General features: G+C 47.0%; 1 protein-coding gene across 1 annotated transcript in view; it reads right to left on the bottom strand.

The window, feature by feature from the left end:
• The window catches only part of POU6F1 (POU class 6 homeobox 1), a 212,082-nt gene that overhangs the window by 136,050 nt on the left and 48,546 nt on the right, over positions 1 to 27,486 (bottom strand). The window contains exon 2 of the mRNA XM_085600779.1: positions 17,764 to 17,861. The gene's annotated coding sequence lies outside the window, so the exon portion shown is untranslated. The remainder of the gene's footprint in view (positions 1 to 17,763; positions 17,862 to 27,486) is intronic.

The raw sequence follows: 27,486 nt of genomic DNA, 5'->3' as shown, positions 1-27,486 counted from the left end.
ACTGCCTTTAAGCATTTGAGAGTAACTGGATCAGTATTTATACAAGAGAACTGTATTTTAACAACCTGCCTGAAAGAAATCTTTTATATAAAGAACTCTATTTTTGATAAATACAGCCTTGTGTCTTTGTTTGGTGGGGAGATGATTATTGTGTGAGATATCTTGAACGCTTAACCTAATGCCCTCTGGAAATCTAGCCAGACTGCTCGCGCCACGTTACCTAGAGGGTGAGCAGGGGTTATTTTTAAAGAGGTAATCCTACGCCCTGACTTAGAGGAAAGGGTCCCTGCTTGTTGCAAGTGCATACCTGCGCCAACCAGAGACCCCGGATTCTAACAAGCAGATATACAGGAGTTGCCCCTTTTGAGGGTCCTCAGGTAAAATTAGATATTTAGTTATATTCTTTACCAGAAACTTGACAGACGGTACACAGGAAACTAGCATAATTTAAAAAGAAATATCTTGGAAGGCCCTAGGAGACCGAGGCCCCTATACATGTGATAGATTGGTAGGATAAACATTCTGAAAATGAATGTCTCACCTAGACTTTCGTACCTTTTTCAGGTGTTACCCATCCCAATTCTTTTAGAAGAGTAAAAACCCAGCAAAGAAAGTGGCTAGAATTTGGCTGGGTGATGGAAGACCCGGACGCAGTAAGCACATATCGCTGGCTCCAAAACAGAAACGGGAGTTAGCTTGCCTGGATATCATCCAATACCATGATGCAGCACACCTGCATTTCATATTACAGTGGATGGTGAGAGAATGGAATGAGAAACGGATAAACATGTATAGGGAGTAGCAGGTAGATCCCTATTGGATCTGCCCAGTTAAAAAAAATATCAAAGACCACAAAAGGTTTACCTGGCTTTTCCAGTCAAGACAGTACTTGAGGTATGGGATGGTCACAAAAAAGGGTAATCCCATCTTTTCCTTCCTTGAACACCCCAGTACATTACAACTCAGTAATTCAACCAGGTTTCCATGGGGAGAATTTTAAGAGCGATAGCAACTTGGTGAATGTAGATTCTTCTCTGACCTACTTCGTCTGGGGCAAGTGAAATCATTTGAGCAATGTAAAATAGTCTTCGGCCTCGAGGACGTGGCAGGGTTGTAATACTTACAGCTTAAGACATCCTGCCTAACACCCCCACCAACGCCAATGTTGACACAAGAGAGGTGACCAGATTAAGAAAATCGATTGGACACATTTTGGATTCAGAATCATGATTAGAGGTCTGTATATAATTCTTGGGGAAGAACAGACTAGGCCATGGTGGTTATATAAGGAGAGATACTGTCACTAGAGAAATCTCTGACAAACAGAGAGAAAGGGACTGAAAATGTAAGCTCAAAATTTCAGAGACATTACCTCCAGAGAAACAGTCTATGAAGTACTTTTCCTAAGGCACATGGCCCCAGAAGGAGTACTCTACGCATACCCATAAGCAGCCAGCCCTCAGCTGCTGGAGATGCACGATACAAACAGGCACAATGTTACACAGCTGGTGGAGTCAGTCACATTAATTAGATCTTTTTGCGTACCAAGTGCCGGAAGAACCAGGACTGCTTTTCTCAGGTCTTTTTGATAAAAGCTCAGAGCAAATACATTTCATTCATTGGGTTCTCCTTGGATAACTAATGGGGACAGCCAAGGCAACATTAGCTCTGCACTGAAAAAGGACAGGGGCCCTAAGCCTTACTCACTGGTTCTATAAATGCGGCCACTTCTAGCTGGGAAAAACCAACCAACACTTTAAAACAAGATAGAAAAAAACTCTTGGGAGAAGTGGAATCCAACTTGAATATTTAAAGGCACCAAAACATTAAATGTACACAAATCAAAGAAACTTTATTTGGCCACTAAAAGCCATAAAAGCATAAAACAACATTTAAAAGTACAATGTCTTAACCCCTTCAGTGCGGCGCGGATTACCGCGCCGTGCTGAAGGTTCCGTGCGCGGGCGGGGCCGTGATGGAGCAGTTCCGTCATGCGCACAGCGCAACCGACGCGCATGACGGAACCGCTCCGTCACTCGCATCGAAGGGGTTAAAAAAGTTCCAGGATAAATTTGACTGATACTAAATCTACAAACAAAGTGTACACACTAGTATAACAGCTCAAAAAATATTAAAATACTAATGGCTGAGACTGTATCAAATCGAATAGTACTTAATTCAATAAAAAAATGATTATAAAAGTGCACAAAAAAGCATGATAACAAGGTTACAATAAAATACATTTAGAAAATTCCCTTAAAAAGGCATGCCATTTTGGTATCGAACAACCCATTTTTAAAAGGATCCCACAGCAGCACATATAGATGATCCTTGCAGTGTCTGAATGAAAATGACGGCTGGTCTACACAGTATAAAATTGTGGGATTTAAATATAGATAATAACAAAAATGTCTAGTGTACACAGTATTTACAAAAAGGTTAAAATGTAGTCATGATTGGGGGGCATCATCACATGGACATACAGGTAAACAAGCCACCCTATACTGCCCCATGGGACAGCAGAGCAAACTATGGATAGTACCTAGTCTGAATATTAACAACAGAGCCCTTTTCCAATGTTTGGCGTAAGCTGTAGGAAGGGCTCAGTATCCTCTCTAGTTTGTAACATAATAAACTGTCTGTTAGTGGGCTTCACAAGTACGGCTGCATTCCTCTTTGATCGCCTATCCTCAAGAAAAGCACGCGTCAGCCAGATCTTGATGGGCTTGTTCGTGCTGATAAGGGTAGGCCTACCCAATGGAGTGACGCATGCTTTAATGTATGACAGCCATGGAATATTCATTCCCCGGTCATATTCCAGGAAGTCCATGATTACTTGCTGATTGAATGATGCATTGTGGTTTTTCCATATTGACAACGATAGTCGCAGGGAACAAGTTTAATATAATCCTCAATGTATGAGAGGCCCTGTTCCTCATTGTACGCAAAGTGTGGGCAGCCAGCAGGCTGCAACAAATCTGATGCAAAAGTGATTCTCTTCAATTTGCAGGCTGGGTGCAGGTCCACATATGCCTGCACCTTAAATTGAAGTGGGAATGCATTGCATGCTGTATATTTCAAGAAATTGTGCTATCGGTTTACCCCCTACCTTAGGCATTAAGTTAAAAAGGGCCCCCACAGACTGCATACGCTTAAGGCGTCTTGTGGCTGTATAGGTGGACACAAAGCCTTTACTGTCAAAGAAACCCCTAAATATGGAAAGCTAGAAACAGCTGACAACATATTAGAGTTAACATGGATGGACCTCAAGTTGCCACCCTTTGCACCACACACCATAACATGGGACTTAGAATAGTTAATACTTATGTCCAAAGACAACATAACAGAAGAAAAAGATGATCTTAGGCGCAATAGGCTTCCGGCTAGCCGAACGGGTCGTCAGCGTAAAGTAGTGCAGGCACCTGCTGCTTGCTGATCAGTGGTACATGCTGCCCGCTGTCTAGCAAGTTGTCGTTCAAACTGTTAATGTAAAGAATTAATAGCATGGCTGCCAGGATGCACCCCTACTGTACTCCTCTGTGAAGACCAAAGGGCTCGGTGCACTCCCCATTCTGATCGTATCTATCTCTACCGGATGAATTCAGATGGTAAAAGTGCAAATAATTAAAGAAAGTGACACAAAGGCCCAAGCTGAAACATCAAGGCTGAAACTTCAAATTCCATAGTTGCACAAACACTTGGCGTGTCACAGTGGTCAACCTGAGGACTGACATAGAAGAAAGCTCAGAAAACTGCTGCCGTTTAATTATCCTTATATGGACAAAAAGGATACTAGAATGTGGGGTTAGTGACAGGGAGTCGGGCAGCTGGATGGGAAAGAAAATTGTATTTTTCTTCATTTATAATAAGAGATTTTCTTTTTGTAACAGTTATTCTTTAAAATCTTAATAAAAAGACCTGGTATAAAAAACTACTAATGAAAAAAAGTTGGCATCCCCCACACAACTGCTTCATAAACCTTACTGAATGCTAGTGAAAGGTATGCCTCAAATGAAACTATGACAAGAAATATTCTGGAAAAGGTTGAGGAATCTATATCTACTTGAAAGAGGGGTGGTGTTGCACATTCAGAATACAGAAATGTGCTGCAGAAAATTGTCATTTCTGGACTGACTGATGATATACCTGAAGTTCAAGCCCAAGCCCAAGAATTGTTAGCGGCATTGTACACATTGTGGATAAGTACGTCATACAGGGCTGAGTATTGGCATCAGTAATCAATTCTGACATTTCTTTTTAATCTCTGAATCTCAATTTTGGATTATCCCGATCAATGCTCCTGCCATCTTATCAAAGGCGCGCAACCCTTCGAAGAAAATCTTGAGCTTGACTCTGGTAAACTTTAAGGCCTTGTTGGATCATGCATGTCCAAAAGAGGCAATTTTGATCCCTACTCAATGAAAAAAAGAATGCAACAATAACATGTCATTGTAGCATGCAAATGATCTTGCTACACATGCAAAAGAGAAACCCACTAAAAAGTTACATCATTTTTAACTGATGGATCTTTGGAAGGAAGTGGGTTGGGGTGCATACTCCAAGCTATTAAAAAATATTCAATTTAATAAAGAACCCTCAAATGTGAACACTACCAAAACATACAAGCCAGAGTGAAGCCACCACTCTAAAACGTGGACAAACACTATGGAACACAGCAACATTTCCAATACTCCTCATTCTATAGACCGGGACATGTTGCTGTTTCCCACTGATTTCTTCTTCCAATTGTCAAAATGCCATAGGAAATAAATGCAAGATCCTATAAGACATTTTCCAACTTGATCAAGGTGCTTTCGCTATTCAGCCAGTGATAGGATATAATACATGGTTAGTAGGAACATGCTCATAGTTACTTGGGGCTATAGTTCTATAAGGTCACAGTTGAGTTGGCCTGACGGGCAGTATGTGCAGGCATGGTAGGAGATATTCAAAAAAAGAGATAAGTTTAGTGAGATAGATATTTAAGCAGGACTGAAAGATCCGGTTTGGGCCACTACGAAGCGCCCAGAAGTAAGAGGGGGCTACCCCCTCGTGCCAAAAAGCACGCCAGAGAGGTGCCGAGTCACCGGGCCAATGGGGGGGCCAGGTGTTTTTCGAACCCCCCAATGTGGGGAAACCGCCTTTGGTGGCGGGAAAGCTGCGGGGGGTTATAAGGTGCCGCTCCCCACACTGCAGCTCATTATTATCATCGTGGAGCGGCGCAGCTGGAATTTCCTGACCCACCCACACACACCTAAGGAACAGCAGTGTTGCTGTGCTCGACAGCAGGCAAGCGGATAAGAGGGGGTACAATGGTTGGTTATGGAGGCACACCGACAGGGCGGTGTGTAGGAGGAGGGCAACTCACTTTGGGATGCCTTACGGCAGGGTGATTAGGCCTGACAAAAGGGGGTAGCAAACGGAGACGGCACTCACAGCCCAGACCTTGGCAGATGGCAGGGCACAAAAGAGACTAACAAGGTAGCGAGTTGGGGCCTAACTCCGGGCAGAGGCTACCCCCCACACACAAGGAGCGTGGAAACCAATAGAACAATTTTATGACCCAAAAGTGGCAAGAAATGACATATGCCTGCAAAAGAGCCGCACAACGAACTGACAGGGTGATTTACGAATCCATGATGTGCAAATGATTTATGACAAGCAAAGCAAACGATTTATGACAAGCAATGTACGACAGTTCACAATGGTGATTTATAGCCAGGGTCATAAAATTATGACCAGGGTATTTTTAAGAAAAGGATGATTATTCATATTATGGTAATAAAACTGCGGCCAACATTGACCACAAAAACCACAACACTTGTTGGCTGTTTTATTAGATGTAAATAGATAAGAAGGTTGCATGCTATTCTGCAGTGGGCACAGTGTGGGGGTTAATTAGACATCCAACTGCACACCCACCATGCACCACACTGAGCAGACTCAGCCTAATGAAAGATGAAGTTATTCAAGCCATATAGGACTGGATCATAAAACATGTTCCACTAGCACTCTTTCATGTCATTGGTGGAAAGATAAAGCAGTGCTCGGGGCAAACAACTTTTGTCCACTGTAAGAATGTTTGCCCATATTTGTTGAATGGCATTTTGTTGCCTATGTACTGTGTCCTGTTGCTTTTTTTCTGCTGGGTTTTTCTGCTGCATTATCGCAGTGTGATGTTGTTCAGTTGTTCTGTGGTTGTGTTGCATTCTGTTCAACTGTTTTGATTTGTGTTGTTCTCTTATATGTACTCTTATGTTGCTTCGTGTTAATTATTGTTTTGTGTTCTGTTTTGTGCTTTAGAGCTGTCAACAAATGCTGCTAAATTTTCAGCCAAGGCAAGGCAGCGAATGTCTTTAAAGTTCCTGTGACAAGAAATCGTTTGCCACTATGGTGGTAAAATAACACTGCTCCAGCAATTTAACAATATAAGACACCAGCGAGGCCAAACGTGTAGCAGACACCGGCCTTAAACTACCATTTCAATCAATCAATCAATCAATCAATACATTTATAGAGCGCGCTACTCACCCGTGAGGGTCTCAAGGCGCTGAAGGAAGGGGGGGCGCCGCTATTGCTCGAATAGCCAGGTCTTGAGGTGTTTCCTGAAGGTGAGATGGTCCTGGGTCAGCCGTAGGTGTGCGGGGAGGGAGTTCCATGTTTTGGCTGCCAGGTAGGAGAACGATCTTCCTCCGGCGGTGGTTCTGCGATTCCGAGGGACGGTGGCGAGGGCGAGGCTGGCGGAGCGGAGCTGGCGGGTGGGAGTGTAGAACGAGAGGCGGCTGTTGAGGTATTCGGGGCCCATGTCGTGGAGTGCTTTGTGTGCGTGGGTGAGGAGTCTGAACGTGATCCTCTTGTTGACGGGGAGCCAATGCAGATTTCTCAGGTGGGCGGATATGTGGCTGTGGCGAGGGATGTCGAGGATGAGTCGTGCGGAGGCTTTCTGTATGCGCTGAAGTCGTTTCTGAAGTTTGGCTTTAGTTCCTGCGTATAGGGCGTTTCCGTAGTCCAGTCGGCTGGTGACGAGGGCCTGGGTGACGGTTTTCTGGTTTCGGTGGGGATCCACCGGAAGATTTTTCGGAGCATGCGCAGGGTGTTGAAGCAAGAGGACGAGACGGCGTTGACTTGCTTGGTCATCGTGAGGGAGGAGTCCAGGATGAATCCCAGGTTGCGTGCGTGGTCCGAGGGTGGTCCATTTGCGGTGCTCATTGTATCGATATGGTCCAGGCACTGCAGAATATCCATCTGTCTAGTTGTCATAGATGGAAATAGGAGGAAAGATTTATTTCGGTATCTTTGTGACTGGGGCTGGAAAGGGGCTCCAAGGGTTCTGTGAGAAAAATGGTCTGCGCTCGGGACATGACCGACTGGCTCACCTAGATTTTAATCCTCTTTCTGTTTCTTTATATCTAAATGTTGCCAAACATAGATTCTGGCTTTATGGGTGTGACAAGGCAAACATGCTGAGTTTCGCTAAAATACTTTTAGCAACACCGTTTTGCATGTAAAAACAAGCAGGTGCCAGGGCTTAATACTTTATCTGCAGTCAGGGAAAAAAGTAATTCTCGCCCCTTTGCTTTAGAGCAGCTTGGAGAAAAGTCTGAAAGCATGACGAAAGGAAGTTTTCGACTAACACAGATGAGAGAAGAAGAGACTAGAGTTCTTGGGAGGAAGCAGATTCTGATAATAGTTTAAGAAAGCTGAGAAGTCTAGAGAACAGCAAAGTACTATGAAAAGGCACATATTAAATGGTAGTAGAAATGCATTTCAAAAGAAAAACAAGAACAAGTGCATACCAGGGCACTTAGGTTTGTAAAGGCATATTTACCTTGCAATATCAGAATAAGAATATTTAAGGGCAAAAGGCAAACAAATTGTCAAAAACATAAATGTCATAAAATCATTCATGTTACCCCAATAGGGAGGTGAGAATCAGGGGCACTTTGTACAAAAGCAGCAGAGAGCAATTAGTCATCACAAATAACGCACCAACTGTTTGCAACCTGTGTCTTATTTTGCGATTCAACCTATGTACTAACAAGTTGCTTCCCACAATCACCAGTCAGAGTTGGTTTCAGAATGACCCGCCTAATGAATATTAAATAGGAAGGGTGCTACTTGCGACCAGCTGTAATGGGATAAAAACACAAGGACAGTGGCTCTCATCAACAGAAGACCACCATCCCCACGTTTGAATCCCCAAGAGGTGAAGCCATGTTCTTAAAGAAACCGGTGCTGGCTTCCAAAAACATGAGAACACATTGGAGGGCTGACAGCGGTCCCTGGGACCACCGCCTGCTTCCCCTGAGGTCACCTGTTACAATTCCTAAAGGGGAAGCTATCCAAAAGTGACTGTTCCGCTTTGCAAAGAGGATACCGCCTGCATTGAACAGTCGGTAACTTTTCAATCGTTTGCAAAAGTAACTGCAGGAACAAATCAGCGATCCATACCACTGTGAAAATCCCTATGATTGTATGAATTGCAAGGTTTGTGACCGCAAAATTGCTTTGTACATCATGGCCAAAGTTCTATTTAAAAGAAATCCTAAGTGTAGTGTACATAAATTATCATAGTTTACACTGGTATACTGCAAAAAACAAGATTTTGTATTTTGGCATTTTTCATATTTGGACATTCCGGAATGACCGGCCGGTTTCAGTTTCGACCGCATGCATCATAATGCGGTGGTTGAAACTGAAACGGCAATGAGGCTCGGAAAGTTCTGAGCCTCTTTCTTATCGGGCCCATAATGTTTTATTTAAATGTAGCTTTTTAAACACATTTTATTAGGGTTTTTCAGAACATACACCACATTTGCAGTATTATATTGTACATAGTAGTATGTCTTCAATATAACATTGATGCATTTTCATATCTGATCCCATATGACAACACACAACTTCCCCCCCATAAGTCAGTACATAGTAATACATTTGCCAGCAAAGAGTGTTGTGTCTGAGTGCACGTAGGAAGAATACGAGATAGTGGGTGATCAGCAATAGACACTGTAGGGAAGCCTTTGCAAATAGCAGGGGGCAGTTGGAGCATTATAAAGGTCCGAGCAAGCCTTAATGTGGAGCTAGATGCGGTGATCCCGCAGGTGAGGCTATGGGAGGGTCAGACTTTGGGGTGGTAAAACTGTCTACTGATGTTTTCCCAAGCCCAAGCTGCGCCTAACGTGCCCATCCCGTGTCTGGCTTCCCTCAGGAGCAATCTACCCTCACAACTCACCCATTTTTCCATTTCCCTTCTCCAGGCAGTTACTTAGGGTCCTCCCGGCAGCTTCCAGTTCCTCTTAACTTCACTTTTGGCCATGATGTACGCCAAGTCTTGAAACTTACTTTTGATTTTAGCTTTATATGTGTGTGGGAACCACCCCAGGAGACAGTGGCCCGGGAAGAAAGGAAATTCCCTCTCAATGACAGCCGTAGTTGTAACCTCCTCCCAAAAAAATGTGCAGCGAGGGGCATGTCCAGAACATGTGCAGGATATGGGCTCCCCTTTCCCCTCATCTGGGGCAGGAGGCATCAGCCAGGTGAAAATAACCTCCAATCCTCTCTGGAGTAAGGTACAATCTATGGAGTACATAATAATTAATCATTTTAAAGCATGCATTCCTGGATATTTTCAGTGTTCTTTCTAGGATAATGTCCCAGTTCCTGGCAGTGATAGGGATTCCAAGATCCTTCTCTCATAGCGGTCGCAGATGTTCCAGCTGTCGCTGGAAGTCTGCTCGTACTGCTTTATATAGACAGAAAACCGTCTAAGTGGTACCCGCAGAGAGGACCACATATTGACAACTCCTGAGCATGTGTGGTTCAGAGGAGCCAGTGCCCAAATGTTTTCTCAGCACTGTTGTGAGTGCTCTGTGCAGAAGAAAATAGTCCTGCAGCAGATTAAATTCTAAACAAAACTCTTCAAATGCCAGCATCTAACAGGTCCCCCAGCTTTGTTGCCCCTACCCCATTCCAAGTGTCGGGTCCCCTCCCACATCCGCCATGGAGCAGCTCTTTCAGCATGGAGAGAGGTAAGTCAGGAGAGTATGGCATTTTGCTATAATCACCTGGAACTCCTGGGTATCTCTGGCAGTGGACCATCTCACTTTCTGCAACATCTTAGTGAGGTCGGAAAGTGTCAGTGCAAATGGACTTGGGGTCCTGTCTGGATCTCTTTTGCTCCCCATCCATTGGACTAGGCAGCTAAGCTGGGCTGCTATATAGTACGTCTCAAAGTCAGAGACTGCCAATCCCCTTGTCGCCGTTGAGCGCTGCATCGTAGTCAGTGCCACTCGCCTATGTCAAGCTCCCCATATGAAGGCAGTAATTAAGGAATCCAGGTCTCGAAACATTGCTCGTGGGACCCAGACTGGAAGTGTTCTGAAGAAATAGAGGCGACTAGGCAGGGCCACCATCTTCAGGAGAGGAATTCGGCCCGCTGCGGGGAGCGGCAATGTTTTCCAATAGTCTGCATGAGAGCGGAGGGAAGCTATGTAACTCTATGATGATATGCTTTCTCCTGAAATTCTTCAATCAACATCTTAACATATGCCTAGTATACCTGTCGTGTTCCCTCGGGTATCCTCTCCTCAGGATGACGCTGATGCTGAATATGATCCACCTCCCATCTGCCCCTAGTCCGGCGGATGTGTTATACACTCGGACGGAGGAGGCAGGTGAGCGAGGGAAGGAAGGACAGGAACGGCAGGGACGGAGATCTGTAAGGAAACAAACACTCTGTAAGTGCGGGCCTGCTCTGTCAATCCCCCTCTCTGATCCCCTATGCGTGTAGCTCGCTTACCTGACGTCTCCTCCCTCCGGGTTGTGGGAATTACCAAGGGACTCCCCTTCTTCTCTGGAAAAGAAGCCAGGTGGAGTGCCGGAAAGACTGGGTACCGGGAACGGAGTCCGGTATGTACCGCCTAGGTGAGTGCAATCCCTACGTGAGGAATCCGGGGAGCAGCGTCTGACACTCTCGTGGAGTGATGGTAGGCTGCTGGCAGGACCTGCGGGTTCCAGGTGTCGTGACGCTTCCACCCGGAAGACGTCTGGAGGTTTGGTTAGGATCACGCTATAGCGCTGCCACTGCTAGGCTCGGAAATCCTGTGAGCCGAGGAGCGCTAAGCCTTTGAGATGTCGCTGCCCGGAAATCCTGTGGGCGGAGGTGGTGTTAGCGGCTCTCCAGAGAGACCGGAATCGAGGAGCAACCCCTCGTTGGGTAACCTGGAAAACCTTCGGGTTGGCAGTAGTCGGGTTGCGCTAACACTCGTCTCGCGGAGGAGCCGGGAGCCGAGGAGCGTGGTGTGTGGCACTTTGCAGTTCAAAGCGGGAGACTGAGGAGAGTGCACCGCCTCCTTCGTCTCGCTGGTGCACGGGAAGCAGAGGGGGTGACAGTACCACCGGGACTGTCCTGAGGTGAATCTTGGGAGTTCCCCACGTCGGAAGCGTAGGGAAAGACGTTACTGCGGGTCTGTTCTCGAGTCTACGAGGAAGCCGATTCTGGAACGCACGTCTGCACGTACCTTCTCTGACGGGTAACATCCGGGAATTATCGGCGTCCGCCGGATGGTGTGTTCGCTCTTTATGCTTCCTGTCTCGTGATCTGTTACGAGACTCGGGGATGGCCGGGATGTCTGGGTCTTGTAGTTCGCTCTACGGAAGGTTCCTTTCCCGGGTTCCGTAGGGCCCGGTACTCAGCGCCTGCCGAGCGCGATCGTGACAGCACATCCCCCCTCACGGGGCGCTGAGTGCGGGACCAGGTTTGTCCGGACATCGGCGATGGAAGGCCGCCACCAGACGGTCTGCGTGGAGCGACGATGCCGGCTCCCAAGAGTTCTCCTCGGGCCCATACCCTTTCCATGCCAGGAGATACCAGAGCTTGCCCCGCACCGCTTTGGAGTCCAGCACCCGTTGCACCACGTATTCACGTTCGTGGTGAACCCATATGGGGGCCGGTAGCCTCCGGACCGGGCCGAGCGAAGGTTTGAGCAAAGAGACATGGAATACAGGGTGGATACGTAAATGAGCAGGAAGCTTCAATTGTACAGCCACGGGGTTTACATGTCTGAGGACCGGATAAGGGCCTATGAATTTCGGGTTGAAAATGCTGGGACGTCTAAACCTTATGTTTTTTGTGGATAGCCATACCCTATCCCCCTTATGGTACACCGGATTGGGCCTGCGACGTTTGTCTGCCTGGTGTTTGTATCTCGCTTTCGCCTCTAGCAGACTTTTGCGTGCTTTAGTGAGGGTTAGACGAAGTGTGGTTAGCCTGCCCTGGACCTCTGGAATGGTGAGATTAGTGTGAGGGAGCTGGAAAGGCGTAAACCTGGGATGGAACCCTGAGGCTAGAAAGTACGGGGTTTGTTGTGTGGAAGAATGTATGGAATCGTTATATGCCACTTCCGCTATCCATAACCAGTCCACCCAGGCGTTGGATGCGTGGTCCACATAACACCTGAGATACTGCTTCAGGGTCTGGTTTAGTCTTTCGGTCTGCCCATCGGTCTGCGGATGGAAACTGGTGGATAAGGATGACTGTATTCCCAGTTCGGCACACCATACCTTCCAAAACCTCGCAGTAAATTGTGACCCCCTGTCCGACACAATCCCAAGCGGAAGTCCATGTAGTCGGACGATGTTGACCAGCAGTAGTTTTGCAAGGGCTCCGGCAGTAGGGATCTGTTTACATGCCAGAAAGTGTCCCATCTTGGTAAGGTAGTCGACCACCACGACTATGGCCGTACAGTTCTGGTCTTTCGGTAGTCCGACTATGAAATCCACCGATATCCTCTCCCAGGGCTTTTGGGGGGTTGGTAGCGGCTGCAAGAGGCCTTGTGGCTTGCGATGGTCGGATTTCATTTGGGAGCATACGGTACACTGACTGACCCATAGCAATATATCTGGCCTTACTGAAGGCCACCAGAAGTTTCTCAGCACTTTTTCGAGGGTTTTCATTCCTCCCATATGCCCGGCACTGGGTAGTTCATGGCACCACTGGAAGACGAGTTTCCGTAACCTGAGAGAGGGGACCAGTACTTGTGAGCCCCGCATGGGGATGCCGTTTCGGAGGCGCCAGTCTTTGTGCCCTTTCAACCAGGATAGCCAAGAAAACGAGGCGACTCCTCGCTTTACTTCGAGCAGGAAGGATTCCGTTTCAGTTCGTCCGATCACTTGTCCGGGTGAAAGGATCGCCTGCTTAGGTTCCACCACCTGGAGGGGGTTCATGTCTTGTCTCGACAAAGCATCAGCCTTGAGGTTTTGAGAGCCAGGGAGGTAGGTAACAATAAAGTTGTATTCGGCAAAGAAAATCATCCATCTCCGTTGTCGGGGAGAGAGATGTCGAGCTGACCTCAGGAATTGGAGGTTCCGGTGATCTGTGAAGACAGTGACTTGATGTTGTGCCCCCATCAGCCAGTGTCGCCATTCTAGAAAAGCGTCCCGGATAGCGAGGAGTTCTTTTTCGGACACAGAGTAGTTCTGTTCGGCGGTGTTCAGTTTCCGGGACATGTAAGCTACCGGGTGGAGATAGCCTGTCTCCGGATGTCTTTGAGAAAGAACTGCTCCTACGGCTATGTCGGAGGCATCAGTTTCCACTAAGAAAGGAAGGTCGGGTTTAGCGTGTCGTAGGATGGGAGCGGACGTGAAGGCCTCTTTGAGTTGGTCGAAGGATCTCTGGACTTCTGACGACCAGCGAAATGGCACGTTCTTCCTCGTCAGTTTGGTAAGAGGCGAGACTAGTTGAGAAAAGTGGTGTATGAACCGGCGGTAAAAGTTTGCAAAGCCTAGGAAGCTCTGGATGTCCTTGACGGACCTTGGTTGGGGCCATTGCTTTACCGCTTGCACCTTTCTGACGGACATCACCTGTCCGGTGGGGGTTAAAGGTACCCCAAGGAATTCCACGGTGTCGACGTGAAACTCACACTTCGTGAGCTTACAATACAGGCGGTGGTTCCGTAACGCTTGCAACACTTGTCCCACATGGAGGACATGCTCATCCTGCGTGTTGGAAAATATCAGGATGTCGTCTATGTAGACCACAACAAACCTATCCAGAAAGTCCCGTAGCACCTCGTTGAGGAAGAACTGGAAGGCTGCCGGGGCATTGCAAAGTCCAAAGGGCATCACTAAGTATTCGAAGAGCCCAAACCGCGTTTTGAAGGCGGTTTTCCACTCGTCACCTTCTCTCATTCTTACCAGATGGTACGCCCCTCTGAGGTCCAACTTGGTGTAAATTCGCGCCTCCCGCACCTGTTCCAACAGAACCGGAATCAGTGGTAATGGGTATCTGTTTTTGATTGTTACAGCATTGAGGGCGCGGTAGTCAATGCAACAGCGGAGTTCGCCATTGGCCTTCGGAATAAAAAAGAGTGGCGATGCGGCAGGGGACCGAGAGGGACGTATGAAACCCAGTTTTAGGTAGGTGTCCAGATACTCTCGAAGGTGGGTGGTCTCGGGCCCGGTAAGGGCATAGATTCTGCCACAGGGGATGATCGCACCGGGAACCAAATCGATGCGGCAGTCGTACTCCCGATGTGGAGGCAGTTCCTCTGCTTTTTGAACGTTGAACACGTCTTGATACGATAGGTACCAGTTGGGGAGCACGACGTCCTTCTCGGCGGCCGTGGCAATATGTTGAGTTAGGGTAGAACCTGTGTCTTGATGATGGGCATTTCTGATGCATCTATGGAGACAGAAAGAGGAATGGAACGAGATGGTGTTCGTGGACCACTCAATCGTTGGTTCATGCTTTCGTAACCAGGGTAACCCAAGTATGAGGTTGCATCGGGGGGCTTGAATAATGTTAAACTGTAGCCACTCGCTGTGGTTCTTCCCTATGGTTATCCAGAGAAACGGAGTAACGTATCGTATGGGCCCAGACTCCAGTTCCTTCCCATCAACAGCAAAGACGCGTTCCGGCGGCTCTTTGCGTTGTAGGTGAATTCCGAGTTTGTCTGCTTCTGCCTTATCCAGAAAACATCCCGTAGCTCCGGAGTCAACCATGGCTCGTATGGTCCGGGTGTGTTGGTTGATTACCGCCTTCAGAGAGAGGAAGAAGTGGTCAGGTTCTTGCTCCTTGCCGGATTCCATAGAAGGGATGAAGTGTGGGCTTGAAGGCTTCCCTCCCAGGTCCTTCAAGCGTTGTCGTTTCCCGCAGCCCCGTCGTCGGTGGAGAGAGCTGCTTGTCCGTAACGTTGTCGGGTCATCTTTGGTCTAACCGGGCACTCTCGCAGGAAGTGGCCTTTTTTACCGCAGTACAAACAGAGACCTTGTTTGCGGCGATGGTCACGCTCACTCACCATCAACGAAGCCCTGACGGTCCCTATTTCCATAGGGTCGGACCTGGAACCCGCGTGTTCGGGAGCTCGGTTGTAGTCATATGAGGAAGACGTCTTGTCTCTCCGTTTGGGATCTCCTTTTCTTTCTCGTAGACGATGTTCTAACCGGGAGGCCAGCTCGATCATGGCGGAGCAGGTCTGTGGTTGGGGATCAATCTGGGCGATGACGTCTTTTAATTCGTCTGTGAGCCCTTGGTAAAAGATGGCAGATTGTTTGGTTTCTGGCCAGTCGGTTTCTGCCACCAACCGACGAAAGCTGTTCATATAGCCCAGGAAGTCGCTCGGTTTTTGCCGGAGAGTTAGCAGCTCGCGGTCCGCCGAAAAGGTGTCCGCCCTTCGGTCAAAGGTTCCTTCAAATGCGCTACGGAAGGCGTCCCAATCATATAGTAGTGCTTCGTCCTTACGGACTATGGGGACTGCCCATTGAGCTGCGTCTCCTGCCAAATATGAGATCAAGAAGGCCACCCGGGCCTGGTTGGTAAGAAACAGTTTTGGTTTGCAGTGGAAGTGAAGCATGACTTGCGTCATGAAGACTTGGACTTTGTGTGTGTCCCCATGAAACCTTTCCGGAGGGGCTAAGGGGACGTGTGCCGGCATTTCTACTACTACCGGAGGTGTCTGTGAAGAGAAAGGGGGGCCTGCATCGAAGGGATTCTTCTGCATGCGATCGATACGTGCATGTAGGGCGGCCGTTTCTGACCGAGAAGCGGCCAGCTCTACTTGCATTTGGGCTAAGGCGTCTAACACATTCTCTAAAGTGGCCATGGCCGGATCAGCGTGATCGGGAGGAGAACAATTCGTGGGCCGATAATTCTGTCGTGTTCCCTCGGGTATCCTCTCCTCAGGATGACGCTGATGCTGAATATGATCCACCTCCCATCTGCCCCTAGTCCGGCGGATGTGTTATACACTCGGACGGAGGAGGCAGGTGAGCGAGGGAAGGAAGGACAGGAACGGCAGGGACGGAGATCTGTAAGGAAACAAACACTCTGTAAGTGCGGGCCTGCTCTGTCAATCCCCCTCTCTGATCCCCTATGCGTGTAGCTCGCTTACCTGACGTCTCCTCCCTCCGGGTTGTGGGAATTACCAAGGGACTCCCCTTCTTCTCTGGAAAAGAAGCCAGGTGGAGTGCCGGAAAGACTGGGTACCGGGAACGGAGTCCGGTATGTACCGCCTAGGTGAGTGCAATCCCTACGTGAGGAATCCGGGGAGCAGCGTCTGACACTCTCGTGGAGTGATGGTAGGCTGCTGGCAGGACCTGCGGGTTCCAGGTGTCGTGACGCTTCCACCCGGAAGACGTCTGGAGGTTTGGTTAGGATCACGCTATAGCGCTGCCACTGCTAGGCTCGGAAATCCTGTGAGCCGAGGAGCGCTAAGCCTTTGAGATGTCGCTGCCCGGAAATCCTGTGGGCGGAGGTGGTGTTAGCGGCTCTCCAGAGAGACCGGAATCGAGGAGCAACCCCTCGTTGGGTAACCTGGAAAACCTTCGGGTTGGCAGTAGTCGGGTTGCGCTAACACTCGTCTCGCGGAGGAGCCGGGAGCCGAGGAGCGTGGTGTGTGGCACTTTGCAGTTCAAAGCGGGAGACTGAGGAGAGTGCACCGCCTCCTTCGTCTCGCTGGTGCACGGGAAGCAGAGGGGGTGACAGTACCACCGGGACTGTCCTGAGGTGAATCTTGGGAGTTCCCCACGTCGGAAGCGTAGGGAAAGACGTTACTGCGGGTCTGTTCTCGAGTCTACGAGGAGGCCGATTCTGGAACGCACGTCTGCACGTACCTTCTCTGACGGGTAACATCCGGGAATTATCGGCGTCCGCCGGATGGTGTGTTCGCTCTTTATGCTTCCTGTCTCGTGATCTGTTACGAGACTCGGGGATGGCCGGGATGTCTGGGTCTTGTAGTTCGCTCTACGGAAGGTTCCTTTCCCGGGTTCCGTAGGGCCCGGTACTCAGCGCCTGCCGAGCGCGATCGTGACAATACCTGTGTTGACTAAACGGGCAGGCATATCCAAAACATTTACAAATCCATAGTGGTCCACCTAACCCACGGCATCTTAAAAAGTTTGTCAACATCAATGTCCTTCTCAACGTTTTAACGAAGGGACTGATCTTGTGCCTGACAAAACATTTTAAATAGTATAACGAGAGACATCATTCACAAAGGAACTATTGCCATTTTGTTGTCTTTATAAACAGGTGGCATTTGATTGGAAACCTTGTCATTGCAACCTCACCTCTCCTTCCTCCTCTATATCCCCTTTCCCCATAGGGCCCCCAGGAGGTCTTAGGCAACCCTAATATTGTTGAATGTGACAAAAGGAAAGAGTTGAATGCTGGTGTGTGTACCTACATGCAGAGGCAGCAGGTCATGAAGACAGGGAGGCTTTAGTCCTCTAGAATACAATAACATAATAAAATATGTAGTAAGGCACCTTCTGTTTTCCTCTATTCGCTGTGCGCACACCAATACGTTTTGGGGCCCCTCTTTCGGTTCTTGTTCAGGCTCCATGCGGAGGTTGGTCCACTCCACCTAAGAGTAAAATAAGATTATTTATAATACACTACTTGTTGTGTAGCTCAGAACACAAAGTGTCATATATGATTTGGATGCTCACAAGTGCCCATTACAGTGGGTATTAGTCCCTAGTCAGAAAGGAAGCGCAGAAACAGCAAAAGGGCAGTGTCCTGCAATACGTTGCAAGCACTACCATTTTCATGTGTGGGTGAGTATCTCTCGTTTATGTATTTTTGGGGTTTATATGGGCATGTTACTGCAAGGGAAATACAGATCAAGGGAGGATGTAGACACCAAACCTGGTGGGGTTACTCTAGATAAATACCCAAAAGGAAGGAATGTATTAGATGTATTAGATGTTTATGCCCAAGAACAAAGTTTTACTGATTTGAGTCGATAGACTTCAAAAGCATGGTAGAGGCCAAGAAAGTAGATGCTGAAACCTAGGCAGACCTAATCAGACTTGGTAAAAATGTATCTCTTTAACTCGCAGTGGTCTTTAATACGGCAATCTAAAATTGTGCCCCAAGAACTGAATATTACCTTTAACTTTTATATCTCTTCAGGAAATGTAGATCGCCATTGCTTTATTTTCTGCTAAACTTAGTTCCATCAGTGAGCTATGAAACAATCCTAATTAAAAAGGCGTTTTCCTTTTTTCCTGAAGCTGTGAAAATAGATTTTGTCCTCTTGCCCTTTCTGGAAAAATACTAGACTGTGAGAAAGTTTATGCTATTCTGTCTAGATAATGCCAAAGAGTCCTTAGTAGAGGAGCATTCCCAGAGAAATACAACATATATCCGAACATCATAATTGACACACAAATAGCATCAATTCTTTCCTGTTCCTTCTGAACACCACTTCCCAAAAAAGTTTTGAAATAGGTTTCACCTAGCCGCAAGCCATGAAAGTGACTTTCAAGGAGTATGGTCTTCAGCCAGTGATAGGGTGATGGGAACTGTAGGCTCATACTTATAATAGGAAATTTAACAGTACAAATTCTAATAGTTCACGTGATATAGATCTGTAGACGGTCAAAAATCATGGTCGTCAGAAAACTGAATACAACTGCCATCAGTACTTTTGGATGGTGTTCAGTTCTCTTGGAAGCCCAGCTGTGGGCTTGCGTACTAAAAGATTTGAAAGAAATAAGGCTGGGCTTTTGCGCAAATGGTTTGCTAAGAAATTAGGCTGGGCCAGCCTTTCAGACAATAAAGTCATTCCCTCCAGGTCCTCATCAGACAATGGCCCATTACACAGTTTATGGATTACCTTTTGGGAAAAGCTGGTCAAGTCAAAGTAGTGGGTGACAAGAGGTCCCAGGAAGTGGGGTGAGACTTTGCCTTTGGCACTAAATGAAGGCCATAAACCTTCAGGGGGCTGTAACTACTAAAGGTAATTTCGCTGGCACTTTTTAGCGGCAGGAGCATCGATAGGACTAACGGTTACCCCCAGGAGACCTCCTGGATGAAGGACAGATGTAACAGACAATCCAAACAGAAATCACTAGAGAATATTTTTCATAGGCAGATGGAGTCACAATTCCCAACTACAAAACAACCAGAAGGAATGAGGCAAAGTCTCAAGTCTCTCTCTGGCGAAGGAAAGGGAGATATGAGCTTCCATATAGTCACGGGTGACTGGAGTGACTTTCTATCAGGCACTCTCTTTGTCTATCTCTATGTCACAAACCCAGGTGCTCACAACGGGCTTGTATAGCCGATGCATGGAGGGAGGCGCAGGTCGAGGGGCAAGTGCTGGCACATCAACAAACATAGTCATTAATGTGTATGTCAACCCTCTTGGGTTCAGTTCAGGCCCACTCAGCTGCAGATTACTGTGGCACAAGGAAAGGATCTTCTCTGAGTTATATTGTGTTCTTGCTGCACACAACTGCAGTTGCATCTAACTTTTGTTTACTTACATCCAGTGCTTGAAATGGAAAAATAGAAGTGCAGGTACTCTGTACCAGAGTACCTGCTTGTTTCAGAGAAGTGCCGGTAGTCTCCAATTAAAAGAATTACGTCTCGCTTGAGAAGTGCAGGTACTCTCCTTCTCAAAATAAAAAAGTGCCAGAAACCGGTCCAGGGAAGACATGGCTTGGTAGTTCGGGCTGGACTGTTCCCATGAGGCACAGGGTCAGACTGATTTGCATATGGCCATGTCTGAACTGGGGTGGCAGAGTGGGCTAAATAACGGTGATGGATCAAACCCAGATCTGTTGACTGGGTGTGAGTGTTTGATTGGTTCTGATGCTCCGTCCATCACCACCCCCTTTTGTACCGCTCCGTACTGGACAGTACCGGCCTATTTAAAGCAATGCTTTCATCACACACAGAGGATGGAAAACCTCTACAGATACAAAAGAAGTACCCTATAAACAGAAAAACTTCAAATCCTATTCACAGGCACGCAATCAATTAGTAGCGTAGCCAGTGTGTCATTGGCAGTGCTTAAAATAGAAAAAGAAAGGTCCAGATACCAGAGCTTAACTTGTAAAAGAATAACTGTCGGTCCCAAAGCTTTGCTGAAAAGCCCACGGCTAGTGCTATTGTATGTCAATGTGCTGAAGACCAAGTCTTCCTAGTCTTAATTCTACCTCTCAGGCCTCTTTAATTCACCGCCAGACAATCTCCACCCCATTATCTCACTCTTGTGTACTCTTTTTCATCCCAGCTTTCTCTCATGGTCACATTTCTTTCTATTTTTCTCTTGCTGCTTCTCCCCCACTTGTACGAATTTCACTCTCTTGTTCTAGGTCAAAGTCTGTTGAAGAAAAATTAGAGCTGTTCCCCAAAAATGAGTGGCGGTGGGCCCCACCTGCAACCACTGGCTCAAATTAAGCACTAGCAGTGGCAGGTACCCTATGCCAGATTGCCTGCTTGTTTCTCAGAAATGCCATTGCTCCAATTAAAAATATCTCAAAATAGCCTGACAGCACAGTCCGATTTAGAGCACTAGTCATGCTCCCTAGTCAAGAAATAGCCCCCAGGCTGCTGTTTGAAAGAACAAATACAGCAATAATCAGGGTTCAGTGGGCCTAGCTTCTATTGGTGCAGCAGGTGCAGTGGAACCCCTGCCAAAATAGCGGGGCACACTGAACCCTGATTGTTGTAGTATTTTTTCAACACTGGCATTGGATTCACAGGTGTCTATTGGTGAGCAATAAACACACAGACTGAGGGATGGGTGAATAGTTCACAGGCTCAGGAGTGGGCAAGTTCACAGACTTAAGAGTGGGCAAGTCGTGCTCAGGCTTGGAGGGGAGGCAAGTGGTACACAGGCTCCAGGCATGTAGCCAAGAGGCTCAAGTATGGGTAAAGAGCACACAGGTTTAAGGTTTTATGGTTTACAAGTTTAAGCAGGGCAAGCAGCACACTGGTTCCACAATAGCAAGTAGCACATAGTCTTGAGGCAAGTATCACACAGGCTTGAGAGGGAGCAAGTAATACACAGGCTTAAGGATGAGGAAGTAGCACAAAGGTGTATGGGTGGGTTAGTAGTAGCACATATGCTCGAGACAAGTAGTGCACAAGCTCATAGGTGTGTTATGGACCCAAGGAGCAGATTGAAATTCCCAAGTCCCGAGCCAGTGGGGATCATTCAATATTAGAGCAACAAGTCCTTTCCATTTCTATACCACCACAAAGCGCCTGCAGTTTTTATTTATGAACTGAATGCAGTTAAAAATGGTTTACAAGCACAGGCAAACAATAAAGCCGAACAGCGCTTTATGATGGATTAGCAGCAGGCCGGCCTTTAGCATTGGCGAGCATCTGGGCCCAGGCCGAGGGTGCCAATATTCTGAGGGGCACGCAGAACTGGGTGCATTAAGGATATTCCAACAGCAGCACGCCTGTCACCTTGCTTCAGTCTTATCCATGCCGCTGCATGTTCGTTTCTGTCTAATTTGCAAGATTAAATCGGTTTGCAGGTTTAAAGCGGTTTATATTCTTCATTAAGCTGTGGTCGCTGTTTTTAACACCCCCATTATCCCCCTTCTTTACCCTCCCTTCATCCCCTCACCCCCGCTGACACACACCAACAGCACCCTCATCAGCATAAGGCAACAAAGCTATTGGGGATTTAAGTGAGCTGGGGGAGGTCCAGAGATGTTTGTGATAAGGGGCCAGTCACTGGTCAGCCAGGGACTGACCAGTGAACACAAAAGGGGCCCCTGCTGCCTCATTTAATTTAATAGCATCAGAAAGGGTGCCAAATTTCTATCCGCCCAGGGCGCTATCTCAGCAAAGGCCGCCTCTGATTTGCGGCATGTGGTTGCCGATCGGAAGTTGAAGATGTGGGTAGCAGCAAGAGCGGCCGACTGTAAAGCTGGGAAACAAGGTTTGTGTCTCAGTGAGAGGCTAAACATTCTGTGATTTGGGGCAAATCACTAAGGGGCATATGTATCAAGCCCTTTTCCCGTTCGCAAACGGGCCGATTCTCAGAATCGTCCGTTTGCGAACGGGAAAAGGCCTTTTGGGATGTATCATCCCAAAAGGGCATTGCAAATTAGAGAATCACAAATTTGTGATTCTCTATTTTGCGATTGCATTTAAGGAATTGCAAATTGCGATTCCTTAAATGCGATGTAACAAGCACCCAAGTCGTGCGATTTCTCCTTAAGAAATCGCAAATTACCACCAACTTTTTAAAGTGCCATGTGGCGCACATACATGCCCTTAGGGATGTATGTGTGCCACATGCGCACACATGCTCATTTCAGGGGTGCATCAGTGTGTCCTTATGACACCCTTGCACCCTTGACATTATTCTCAATTTGCGATTCTCTAATTGCGAATCGCTAATTGAGAATGTCTTCCCATTCATTCCGATGGGCCTCCTGGCTCATAGAAATGAATGGGAAGGTATTCCTTAATTGCGATTCGCAATTTGCTAATCGCAATTAAGGAATGCCAAAGAATCGCTAAAAATTTGCAAATTTTTACTTACATCTCGTTTGCGATTCCCAAATAGCGATTCTCAAAAAATCGCTATTTGAGAATCGCAAATAGAGAATTTGATACATATGCCCCTTAATCTCCTTGAGCCTAAAATGAATGTGTCTGTCTGTAATGTAACTGGTGCTCATGTAAAGCGCTCTATGAACGATGTAAAACCTGGTCAATTACCACCACCATAAAAAGTCAATTGAACAGGGGCCTCGTCCATCCAACTGAGCATAGAACTATTTAGTAGTTTGCAAAATCTTCATTAACCAGATTAAGGGGCCCTTAGCACAGTTTACACACTTACCAAGTTATTGGACAAAATTTAAACAACAGTGAGCCACAACACCTTGCATTGGAGCCAATATGCAGACTTTTAAACTAAGTATTAAACACGCCTTACCCTGAGGCCTTCCAACTCAATTCGTTGTTTTGTCCAGACTGATCTTTAAAAATGAGCACAGTGTTTAAATGTTACTTACTACGGTTCTAAAAAAACATGAAAGGCTGTGCAATTGACAACATTCATTCTCGGTTTGGAAAAAAGCATTACGTGAATAATGCATCCATACATTCTATTGTGTGCATCAAACAAAATGTGAGTGTACTTTTTCATATCCATTGCATTACATTTGTTTTGAGGCCCAGAAAGATTCAAATGTGAAAAGTCTCTCCAAATTTAACATATCATGTAACGGGAAAACAAGGAGGCCCTACGTAATTAGAGAGGTGCAGAGGCTACACACCCGACCATAACTTCTACATTGCTCACTCACTGGAGTCTGACACACATTGTCACTCAAGCCTGACTCCAACAGAAAGACCGATCAGGGGGGCTGGCCAATAAATCATGCCAGGTCATTGGTAGCAGCGCTTTTGCGCCCTATTAGATTGACGCCCCTGCAACTGACTGAGGCCAGGCCAGGCACGCAGCGCAGCAGATACTTTAACATGTATCTAGAAGTCTAGGACTGCACGCCGGGCGCCGGCCGGCCCGGCATCACCATAGCAACGGTAGAGAGGACAAGTACTGCACAGGCCTGGACCAGTGGCCCAGCCAGCTTGCTGGTAATCTGCAATCATGATGCAGTCACTCACAGCTTCCTTCAGCTGTGCAATCAATCGCTACTCACAATGATTGAGTGATTTCCAGCCAGGGGTCACAGGTAAGGTGGCAGGGATCGCAACGGGTGGCTTAAGGTTACAGTTGCGACCCCTGGCCACCCCTAATTGACATTCATGACTCCCACTCAGGTTATAGAAATAGTAATGGTTAAGATAGCTGGCGCAGGTCTATATTTTATACTAATCTAGCAGTCAGGTTTTAAATATCAGTGCTATGTTTGCAATTTTTAACATGGGTAGATGTACTAGACTTGTGACACACCTTATTTTTTTGAAGTGATGTCACTTCCTTCATAGTTCCGGTACTACTTTAATTTCACCTAACTTTAATAATCCAAAATGTCCTACATTCTTTCTTTACTTGAAATGTTTAATGTTATGGTGCAGTTCTTGAAGTTTTCACCACCATAGATTTGTAAATCATTAATGAATAATCTAGAAAATAAATTCCAATTAAAGAAGGCACCAACAATTTATGGAAATTAAAAAATTGTTTCTTGATCATTATTTTTTTTGTTTCATTTTATATAATTTCATCCGTTGTAACAAAACGTTTTGTCATCTTCTCTGGAAACATGAAAACATATCATTTAGGCAGTCACAAAGGAACACACCTTCATAAGTGCCTAATTATTACAAAATATCAAAGCATGTGTGTTCTGATTCTCGAAGTTTTGGTCAGGGCCCCTTACAAGTACCCTGCAAGAATGAATGGCCGCACCTTATCAGACGACCCACCAAAAAGTAGACACAGATCTGGGTATCATAAAAGTAATATTGATTATACTATATTGAACTTAGAGGTCTGGCACTTAATCATAGACATGTCTGGGACAAAGACTAGAAAGTAACAACGACCAGCTATAGTTGTGCTCTACTTGCCACCAACAGTGGTCCGGGACTGACAAACTACCAAATCATAGTTCCTAGCTTTGCAAAGTGGTGATGATCTAAGCAGGCAAAATATATCTAGAACTAATAACCATTGAAAATCAATTAATCTTTCATTATTCAAACAATGGCATGCTCTTTATTCATCCCTTGTAAAAACAAAGAACGACTGAGGTGACATAGTAATCCAAAAGCTGGAATTACTTTTGGAAGCACTGGGCTTTTGGTCTGGCTGTAGAGAAAAGGAGCCTGTGCTGGTACTTTCAGACCTATCCACCTTGAGTGGTTTGACAAGGAATGTCTTGAGTAAAAATAAAACCTCGCAACTGCACTTAAGAGAAGGCATGCCAGAGAGAAAGGGGAAATGAGTCAATTAGAAGCAACAAAGACTTATAAACAACTATACAAATTTACTATGGGCAAAATATGGTATAAAGCTTGGGAAGCCCGGTAGCCTCAGTCGATCAAAAACAAAAAAAGATTCTGGGATCTTGTAAGATGGGGTTGTGAGAGGCCTCCAGAGAACTTAGACTCGAATGTTGGCCCCAAAACATGGATACAGCATTTCACTACATTATACCAGGAGGCTGTTGTAGGAAAGTTATCCTTTTTACCCCGCTCACCCCCCTTTTTAGGTCGAGGGACCGTCCGGTCTGCCGAAGGCAGAACCGGAAGTCCGGAGATCTTATGATGCTTAGAGTGGCTATTTAGCCCGCCACTCTTTTAGGCTCTCCTCCATTGGCTGGCTTCCTAAACGGAGGCCAGCCATTGGAGGAGAGAGCCGTCCCTCCAAATAGGCTCCGTCTATTTCAGATTCGGGGGCGTGTTCCGTGCTCTTCTTTCCACTTTTTAGCCACGCCCTTTTTAGGTCTCGGCTCGAAGGCTGTGCTTACGCAGTCTCGCTCCGAGATTTAATGTTTTGGAGAAGAGGGGCTTAAACCCGCCCCTCTTCTCTCCTCTTCTCCATTGGCTGGCCTCTTAAATGCTGGCCAGCAATTGGAGAAGAGTCTTTGTCTCGCAAAACAAGCCCCGTCCTTTTCGTATTCGGGGGCGTGTTTTTTCGCTACTTTTCGCTGGGCGTGTTTTCTCTCCTCCACCCAATGGCAAGAGGAGAGAAAAGAAAAACACGCCCCCGAATCCGAAACCGCCGCTGCGTTTCTCCGAGGCATTTCTGCTTCGCCTCGGAGAAAGGCGGCGGTGTTCATGGCTCTCGCTGCCCTATCCTCGCAACCTGGAGCTTGTGGTGAGGTGTGCTCTGATGTTTACGTTTCCAACTCAGGTTACAAACCATAACACGTTTAAATCCTGGTTTCTCCACTTGACACCAACCGTGTGATCTTGCGCAAACCACTTTAACTCCCGGTTCAAAGTTCCGGATTCCCCGGGAACGGTCTAAGCTCCAATATTAAGCCTTATGTTGGAAGACTGCATCCTCCTGCACTGGAGCCGCACTGTTGGGGTCCCCCGTACCCCAGGATGTCCTCGGTGCTGGTAGAGCTGCAGAAAGGAGGTCCAAGGGTCCGTCCCTGCCGCGCCGCTCCTTATGCGCCCTTGGCTCCTCTGTGCACTGCACCCTCAGCTGCAGCGGGTGGAGAAAGAAGGATCCGCTGAAGAGTGGGCGCGGTGCCCTGGCACCCCCGGGTCCGCACGGGTCCAGCTGGGAGTGCGAGGTGAGTGTGTGGGGTGCCACAAGTGCACTCTTCTTCCCCTGCAGTTAGCCTTGTGGAGCTCTCAGCTATGGCACAGTACCGGTGCTTGACACGGATCCTCCCCCCTACCTTTAAGTACAGTGCATCCGCCCTATCCAATTACAGAGCCATTTCCACCCCCCGCGGCCCCTCCCGGCCCCTTGTGCGCTCTATTGTTTGCTAACAAGCTTCTGATGCAATTTAAGAGCCGCCAGACTCTGCCAGGCCGGGAGGTTGTGCCTTATTCATTAGGCGCTGCGTTGGCGAACCTTCAAGTCTTTGCACCTCCCACAGTGCCCTCGTGTGATGGGCAAGGCGCTATAGGTCACCCCTCTAAAGGCAGCTCAGTGTGTTGGGATCCTACTGCAAAGAGTACCGTTAAACCCAGGCTGTCATGATTGGGAAGATATAGGCCGCAATCCTTACGAGATCGATATATTTACAGCCATATGTGAAACTCAACCTGTTATCCTTCGGAGATCTATATAATCAGGGCCACTTGAATTATGCGATTCTGCAGCCGCAGCGCTTTCCACATAATTATAGATTTGCCCCATTTGCCACTTGATCCATCCACTGCTGTATCTGCAGATTTTAACCAAACAATGCATCTAGCTGAATCGCATCAAACGTTACTAAATATGTGGCGACCCCTGTTTCCGAACAATAGAATGCCACCCGCAAAGGTTGACTGGTTATCCATACTTCAGTTGTTTATGACCGTATTTGGTTGTTAAACTGGTACCAATGAGGTCAAATCTTTGGCCAGAAAGTGTTAGCAAGTATAAAAAACCACAAAATAATGAAGCAATACTATAAAAAAGTGCCTCATTATACTGCATAGTTGCCTTTTTTGCCTCCTAGTGTGGTCCTCCCTTTCTGCGTCATTCGAGTGGCCTAGGAGATAATAAATATCATAATTCAAATTAGGCATGTCATCTTTCCGAGGTCAATAAAAATAGTCCTGCAGGTGACACAGCCTTTAAT

The sequence above is a fragment of the Triturus cristatus genome, chromosome 4_2 (assembly GCF_964204655.1).
Source record: "Triturus cristatus chromosome 4_2, aTriCri1.1, whole genome shotgun sequence".
Classification (NCBI taxonomy): Eukaryota; Metazoa; Chordata; class Amphibia; order Caudata; family Salamandridae; genus Triturus; species Triturus cristatus.
Note: the sequence above shows the minus strand (reverse complement) of the source record. Positions and strands in the feature narration are given on the sequence as shown.